General features: G+C 48.7%; 1 long non-coding RNA gene across 1 annotated transcript; it reads right to left on the bottom strand.

Annotated features, from left to right (window-relative positions):
* Window positions 1–2,208: 2,208 nt before the first annotated feature.
* Window positions 2,209–7,270, bottom strand: LOC119099282 (uncharacterized). The gene is made up of 3 exons (XR_005094334.1): window positions 7,186–7,270; window positions 3,932–4,014; window positions 2,209–2,267 (listed from the first exon to the last, which is right to left on the bottom strand). It is a non-coding gene; the product is annotated as an uncharacterized LOC119099282 (long non-coding RNA).
* Window positions 7,271–8,511: the final 1,241 nt, after the last annotated feature.

The raw sequence follows: 8,511 nt of genomic DNA, 5'->3' as shown, positions 1-8,511 counted from the left end.
TGGCACACTTGTGCTTCTGGATCACATTGTATGTACAGAACTTAACATCCTTCCAGGAACGCCGGCACGGTGCAGACTCCTCCTTCAGTGCCGCTAGGCAGTCTGCCATTCCTGGGCACTTCAGAGAACCGATAAATGGCTTCATGCGCCTCTGAGTAGCCTCCTTTTCTCTTTCAGTCTACAGCACGACCTTCCTTTTGGTTTTGGGCTTCCTTTTATTAATCCTTGGCCCCCTGGGTGGTCCGTTTTCTGCTTCAGCTTGGGGATCGGATATATAGATCGCAATAATGCCAGTGCTGTCGTTCATGTCGACACTGGGAGCGGGATCACCTTCGACGACATCGTCACTGCTGGGGTCAAGGTCATCCAGGGTCTTTCCTGCGAATCCGCCGATCCCTTTGGCCATCGCGAGTAGTATTTTACTCACTTTGGCAGCATGCACCGTCTTTTCGGGAAGTCTATAGAACTGCCTGCGAACCCGTATGTCATGGCCCATAAAGCGGGCCACGATATCCATTTCAATCTCGCTCAGTCGCAGCAGCTGCAGCATAGTGGCCACATGCTTTCTGTACTTCGTGGCTGTGATGTTGTTGACACGTGCCTTTCGCGCGAATGTCCGCACGCAGCCGCTGCCTCTGAGCGTGCTCGCATCTGGGGCTGCGCTGTTGACGAAAATGTGTGGACAGTCGAGAGGAATCCCAACGTCTTTCCTCGCTGCGATCAGCTGATCAAGCGTCCCTCGCATTGTGGCTGTCAGCGCGATGGGCACATCGCCTCGTTTTTTGCCCCGAACCACTACATCTCCCAGCGAATGGCATAGCTCTCGCTCTACGGGAGACAGGTGCTGCAGGACATCTTCATTGAGAGTTTGGTCCCTCTCAGTGTATGATCTGACCGTAGGCCTTGACGCTTCTCCCGGCCTTCGCCGGTTAAACAAAATGATGGATGCCCGCGCAGTCTCCGACAATTTAACATAGTTCTTGATAAAGCGTTCCTCTTCCAAGAGCCCCCGAGCCTGCACCTCCTTCGTTACACTCTGAACATCCGCATTGAGGGGAAGGTCGACGGGCTTATTCCACTTCTTTTCCTGGAGAGTGGTAAGGGAACGAGAAGACACGTGTAGCTTCCAATCTCGTTGGTAGAGCAGGAGGAAATCGTCCGCAGCCGTCTTCGGGGTGGCGTCTTCGTTGGTGGTCCCGCGCGTTTTCAGTATGCCCGCGCATTCACTGAGGCCATAACCAAGCTTGAGAGCAAGCGATGGGTTATGATATTTGCCCTCCTTCACACCGGCCAGGTTCTTGACCGCGCCTACCACTTCCACGAACTTTGCGGGGTGAATTAACATCTCTAGACCTGATCCTGGGCTTGATACATTCAGCTCCAGCAGCAGTCGTCCCAGCTGCCGCATTTTTTCTCTGATGTGTGCATGTTGGTGGCGCTCGTGGCCCAATCTTGTGTAGAGACGGGCCCCGAACTCCATGATAAGGGCATCATGCCTGCAAGTGGACGGAATACTATCGTCTTACATCTTCGCCATCTGGTTTTCTAAACCAGCCGCGGCATCTCTGTGGCACGGCAGCAAGGACCTTCCCTGGGACTGGACTCCGCCCCCAGAGGCAGTTTTCCCATGGGCGTGGCACCGATGCCGAAAGAGGCTGCGTCTAGAAAAGAAACCGTGAAATTTCCCACATGGCAGCATATCTTCCACGTTGATATTCATATCTTGAGGTGGACGCCTCTTGGGACGATCGTTCCTCGCCCATCTCGGAAAACAGCAGAGATATGTTTGAAATTGCCTTTATGAATGATACCTTCCAGAGTGACTCTCCTCTCCCTTGATCCTCTTGGAAAGGCGAGTGCGTCAAGTACGTCGGGTTCTTGTTTATGCTTCCGGAAAAGATGGCCCGCAAGTTTTGTGTGCAGGGTACCACAATAGGGACAAACGTTCCGCTTTAGGGATAGCTTTCTTGTTTTAGGAGATTTTTCAACAGAGACACTGTGTTCGCCGGAAGCCCTTCTGCTGTTCTTGGCCACTACCTGGGCCTCATCCTGGTCCTCGTCCTCGTTCTCGTCTTTGACTTCCTCCATATCCTAGTTCTCGTCCATATCCTTGAACTAGCCCTTGTCCTCGTCCTCATCCATGTCCCCGTCCATGTCCTGGTCCTCATCCTCATTCGTGTCCGTTGCTGGCCGCGGGTCGGGGAGGTGCGTAGGATCTTCATCTTCATTGTCATCAGGAATGAGGCCAGAAGCATCATTATCATGATCTGCGGACAGACCGATCGCCATTGGTTACCTAACGATGAGTATTAAGCAAAAACGAAAACAAAAAACCAGTACGTCGGAAGAAGGATCGTTCGGGTTACTCAACGATGCGCTACAGTGCCAGACCTATCGGAGTTGCGATTCTTTTGCCGAGGGGACCGAGACACAACGCGCCGGTGGTCAGAGGCGAACCAGGGTACTTCGGGCTCCGAAGCCAACGCCTTAGCCAGCTAAGCCACATGGCCAAGTGGCTGTTCAAAGCCACATGGCCACGTGTCCATGCGCATGTTCAAATTCTATGAACAGTTTCTTTCATGGACGGAACAAAAATGTTCGTGATGACGGGTATCTTGGCAAGTACAAAAGAACCACTTTATATTTAACTAAAAGCAAGTAAAAAACAATGACGACACACAAGCTGCAAAACGTTACGAAACAAAGCAATGAGCAAATTTCCCGCGCAGAGCAGTTGGGATTTGCAGCAATGACACACAGTCTGTGCCATGACACGTTATTTTGTTAGGTGGTATGTACCACTGATCAGTTTTAAACCCAAACAGAGCACAATCACCCTTGGTTGCTACACCCACTCTCAAAGGGCACTGTGCCATCTGATGCTCTCGTCTTATGCTGCTGCTCATGTTTCATTCAATACTTTAAGAAACTTTTTTGAACCATGCACCAACCTTTCTTAAAATATAACCGAATTAGGCTTGGGGGCACTCTTTCTCTTGAAACCCATGTAGGAACTCTGAAATAAGTTGAAAAAGTGAGAATGCCCGCCAATTAGGCAAGCAGAAGACTACTAGTGGCCAGGAGTGGCACACGGAAAAACTTGGGGGGCCCTGGAGTGGTCAGAAGGGGCCTTAAGAATAGTCAGAGAATTCTGTACTTGTAAAATCAAGCAAAGAAACGTTGGCTCTTACTCTATACGATCATTTTCTCATGCGCGAGGAAAAAAAGCATTTAGGAGGCCCTGGAACACCCTGGAGACCCGTTTCATTAATTTCATGACGCTATTTTTATCGTACAATCATACCCTCGCCTAACGATCATAACACATCACCATGGAAGACGTCAGGGCTAGTTGCTAGCATCGCCGAAAATCCACGCCTTCCCAGGGCACGCGCATGGGTATACATAGCTCACGTGTCTTTGGTTGCACCACTGTAAGGCATGGGTAAGAGAACCGGGGATGGATAGGGGCAGGGGCTAAAACCTACATGCTTCTGAAAATTTGACATTGGCCCTTTGAGCGTTCACTGCAAAAATAGTCCATTGACTACCATCTTTTGCTTGGTTGGGTAATGGGCCCCTGGGCGCATGGGTCGTAGGGTTTTCCACGGCACGCACATTGGTCATGGGTTTTGTCGAGGTCTTTGGAGAAAAGGGGATCGAACAGCCCGTTTGTCTCCCATCTCGGCACCGCCCATGCTCATTTTCAGGTAAGTATAACAATGCATATATCGGTTTATTCATGCTCTGAAGAGCTATGCCAAGAAACGCATAGACGAAGCACTCAAGTCATTCAGTCTTTCACTGAATGTCTTAAAAATCGGCACACAGCTGTTCAAACGAAACGTAATGCACGAGTGTCATTCACTGAGGTCCTACCAACAAGGATCACTTGTTAGCTCGAGGAGATTGGGACAATGTATGCTCTTACCTGAAGCCACTATACTTCACCAGTGTAAACATGCCATCTTTGCTAGTGATATGCTGAATAACTTCAAGCGGTATGATCGGTGCCTGTAACAGTAAGCACGAGCATTTGTAAAACACAACACATGTTGGTTGCCTTTTGACAGTACCAAACAGGCAGAGAAACATACGTTAAGCCGCGCGTACAGGAAACCAGACGTACGGGGTTCGATTCGCTGCCTGGTCCAGCCTTCCTGCCAGGGCAGACGCCATAAACTGGGAAGAGAAGGCTGACCACTGAATTGGGATTGTCTGCATCACAAGTCGGTGGGGAGCTAAAGTCGTCCACCGGGAGAGGAAACCAAACCCCTGCAAAAACATGTAATCCAGACATATGCGAGACGCACGTCAAGATTACAAAAGATCAATTACGCAAGACCCGTCAACCCTGTTCACGTGTCTGTTCACACATAAAATGCATGAATACAATATCATCAAGTCTGTTTACCAGAAATCTATCAGTTCCTGGAATGCCACCTTTTTGGCCGCCATGCTTTCTTCCATGAAGTGAATGCCAGTTTTCATCACAAGCTAGCATTACATCACATGGTCAAGGGAATGGTATTAGAAGGGAACACTTTATTCATCGCAGGTCTCCAAATCGCAAGAGCAAATAATACAGATTTAAGAGGAATGACAAATGAATGGCTTTCTTAAAGATGAGTAGGGGACGGTAATAAAATGATGAGACGTATCCCACATTGCTTGTACTTGCTAAGTATTGCTTGTCGCGTATATCCTGAACCCACCACCAAAGTAGTGACATGTCTGTTTTCATGTCAATCAGACCCACTGACCCTAGTGTTTAGGGCCAGTACACCGGTCATGTCATATCGGTAACACCTGACCAGCCCGAACGAAAGCCAGAAGCTTACTAAGTATGAAACAGAAGGCGTTTTAAAATGTTTTACTCGATCAACCCGCGCGCTTGCGTATGAAACAGAAGGCGTTTTAAAATGTTTTACTCGATCAACCCGCGCGCTTGCTAAGCAGTCTAGGCCGTTTATTTTACAATTTTGTAAATTGACATGCGGAAAGAATGACCATTCAAAGCATCAATAATTATTGGCAAGGTGGTGAAATATTTGCATCTGGCTGTCAAATTTTCAGAACTGCTAATGCGTGCTAAGAATAAACCAAAAACACCCAAGATTAAATGTATATCTTTCTTCAACTTTTGAACAGCACTTTTGAGCAGCACACCGGAACCGACGATCAAAGGCCCGTTTGGAGGGTATAAGGGTCTAAAGAACTGACTGTAGGTCACGCAAAGAATCGCGGCCCGCAGGGTCGTGACTTAAAATACTATTCAGAGGTCCCCTTGCCCCGTTTTAGGATCACCCCCCCCCCCCCCTGAGACAATCGGCCCGAGACCACGAACACCGAACAGTCGGCTCCATGCCCGTCTGAGCCCTTGAGACCCATTTCCCAAGCAGAAACAGGGCCGGGGCTCGCGATTTGTAATGTTCGGGGTCCCTGGTACAATGAAGGGCTTCTGTGTCGGTTAGGGGCCACCGTGTCGAACTGTGGCGGCAAGCAGCCCCGAGTCAGAGCGATTTTGAGGGGGCCCAAAGAGGGGCCGAAGGGTCTCTCGAGATCAAATATGGACCAAAGATTAATATAAGAGACCAAATACTAATATAAGATTAGAAGAGTCCGAAGGGCTGGCTGTAGGTCACATTAAGGACCCCCGCTCGTAAGGTCATGATCTCAAATGTCAGTAAGATGATCTTTGGCACCGATGGGGACCCCTGAGACAGAAAACTCCTCTATTTCGGTCAGCGATCGCGAGCAACGAACAGTCAGCTCCGTGTCGGTCTGAGCTCAATAAGAAAAACTTTAACTGTCTTTAATAACAAATGGGTCATATGAGGCGATTTGGGGGGGGGGGGATTTTACTATCAGGGTGTCCTCTGTCAATCCTGTGCCCCCCCCCCTTATGAAACCTCTGGCTGCGCCCCCTGCTGCTCCCTATTGGTTAAAAGGTACACGTTAAGCTTTCAGTTTGTGATTTATCTAACAGAGTGGACATAATCTCGCCTTATTTTGCTACTTCCTTTGCAGGCTACGCCCTTGATTTAGCTGCTCCCCAGCACCACCACAAATCACTACAGTCCACAAATTATGGTAGGTTAAACTATGTTTTGCCTGGAATTGAGAACATAGAGGGTGGAAAGCATATGCAATATGCACATTTTCAACAAATTAATGAGTTGGGCCACGAATCTAGTATCTACTGTGCTATCTCATGGAAACTGAAATAAAAACAAAAGAATTGCACCTCCAGGCTACAAAAGACTGCTACATCAAGCAGCTGTGGAAGGGTCCAAGGAATGCATTGGTCGAAAAGTTGAGTTTTGATGTTTTATTAACTGACAAATCATTCTGACATGACGTGGTGTGAGCAGGCAGGAAAAGCTATTTGCTCCCCATGACGTGGAGGGCCACAAGCAGATCAGTCCGCAGATCACCATGCTTTTATGGCCATGCTGGTCAAAGTTGCATTCATTCTGAAGTGATCAAGCACGCATTAATTGCAGCTTCCAAAAAGCATGGCTGTTCACATCTCGTGTGTTGATCTGCTGGTTGAAGGGCTTTAAGGTTTCCTGCCATCGCTACTCGATATCAGGGTTCACGTTTCCTATTCCGTTAGGGAAGGGGGGGGGGTTCTAGGCCCCCCCCCTCCGAAATCTAGCTACAGCTGTCAACTAAGAAATGAAATAGCGCCAAATTCAGAGAGAAATTGGTTTGTTGATGATCTTTGGGTTAGGCTTCATCATTTCACAAGTTTTGGCAACCCCCCCCCCCCCCCCTACTCACTTTATGTACCTACGCCCCCACTCAGTGCATGCAGGTAAGGTGAGAATGGCGCACCCCATTGAGGGGTAAATAGGAACATGAGGTGAAAAGCACGCTGATCCCTCCCCCCTTCCCCCCCCCCCCCTTCCCGTCGACAGTTACACGGGATGCAACGCTAAGACAGCCACGCAACTCCCAAGTTGGAAGAATTTGCATTGCCCCACATAGCGCTGCGCACCTAATGCTTGCCCCCTTCCTCCTTCATAGCTACAGAGGTTTTAACGGTAAAACTGCCGCACCGTCATCAAGTTGAAAGAATTTTCCCCGTCCCTGACACTGCAGTGCACCCGAGCCCGACACTTCACGCACTTAAAAAACAGAGCTTCCAGTACAGAACATCATGCAGCTATCAGTACTCACCACATCGTGACAGCCCACAGGAACACCACTACGTACCACGCAGTTATATCTCACGTCCCTCGATCGCGCAACGCCACACCAGCCGAGCGACGCGACACCTCCACGGCATTCCAACCCGCGGCCAAGGTCTGCCATAACAATCAGTAGTGATGGGTACTATACATGTGCCCTGCCAAACCACATGATTGTTAATGTTTGCTCATTATTAGACGTCTTAAGGCATATAGAAATAACTGTTGTTTATCATCTAGTTACTTCAGTCAATTCTGTCGTGTGAAATCAACATTACATGGTGCGTTCAAGGTGACAACAAGATCAGCACACCTCTGCTCAAAGATGACGTCACACATTTCAGTCGAAAGGCGAGAAACTTCTCCGGCGGATTTGTGTAAGTCGACCTAAGTCACGTGACCACGAAACATACACTTGACGGACAAAACCTACCATGTGGGGACCTCTAAGGGATTGATACCAGACCAATATCTGGACGAAATTAGCGTTTTCCAATGGTTTGCAAAATGAGGACCGATTTTCGGCCCCCACCTTGAAAACGGTCCTCACCTTGCGTGAGTGTAGCGGACCTCGGTCCCCACTTAGGAGGGTTTACAAGCACACACACACACACACACACACACACACACACACACACACACACACACACACACACACACACACACACACACACACACACACACACACACACACACACACACACACACACACACACACACACACACACACACACCACACACACACACACACCTGCCACTGCTGGGGAATGGTGCATGCACGCAAACGCTGATTATCGTGCGATCTGATCCCAGAAATCCATTCAATACAATGTTTGGTCAAAATTGATAAAACATATTTCTGACAGCAATATTTCTTACCTTTCGTTTCAGTTACCTTCAACCGTATATGTGCTCAACAGCGGGCCCGGAATGTAACACATGCGTTCAGACTGGAAATCGTACAAAATAGGATTGCAAGATTGCGGTTCGATGTTGCAATGCTCTACGCAAACGTTGTGATTAAATGAATGCGTGTGAGCGGGTGCATGTGTCTGACTGGCACTTATTACAAGTGTAAGAACTTCCTGTACCAACGACTTTAGGTTTCATTTGTGACGAGAGTGTACATGTGAAAGTTAAATAGTCAGCAAGGGCAAATCGAGTACTTGACCTTTTCCTAAGATGTTTTGAAGTGAGCGCCTGCCGTTCTAATCAACCAGAGCCGATCTTACTCAATGGAGGGACAGTACGTTGCCGGTACGTTGCCGGCTGATTTCGCGAAGGTCGATTTGCTCGGCGTTGTTTGCTCGGCTTC

The sequence above is a fragment of the Pollicipes pollicipes genome, unplaced genomic scaffold (genome assembly GCF_011947565.3).
Source record: "Pollicipes pollicipes isolate AB1234 unplaced genomic scaffold, Ppol_2.1 Scaffold_4740;HRSCAF=5597_pilon_pilon_pilon, whole genome shotgun sequence".
Classification (NCBI taxonomy): Eukaryota; Metazoa; Arthropoda; class Thecostraca; order Pollicipedomorpha; family Pollicipedidae; genus Pollicipes; species Pollicipes pollicipes.
Note: the sequence above shows the minus strand (reverse complement) of the source record. Positions and strands in the feature narration are given on the sequence as shown.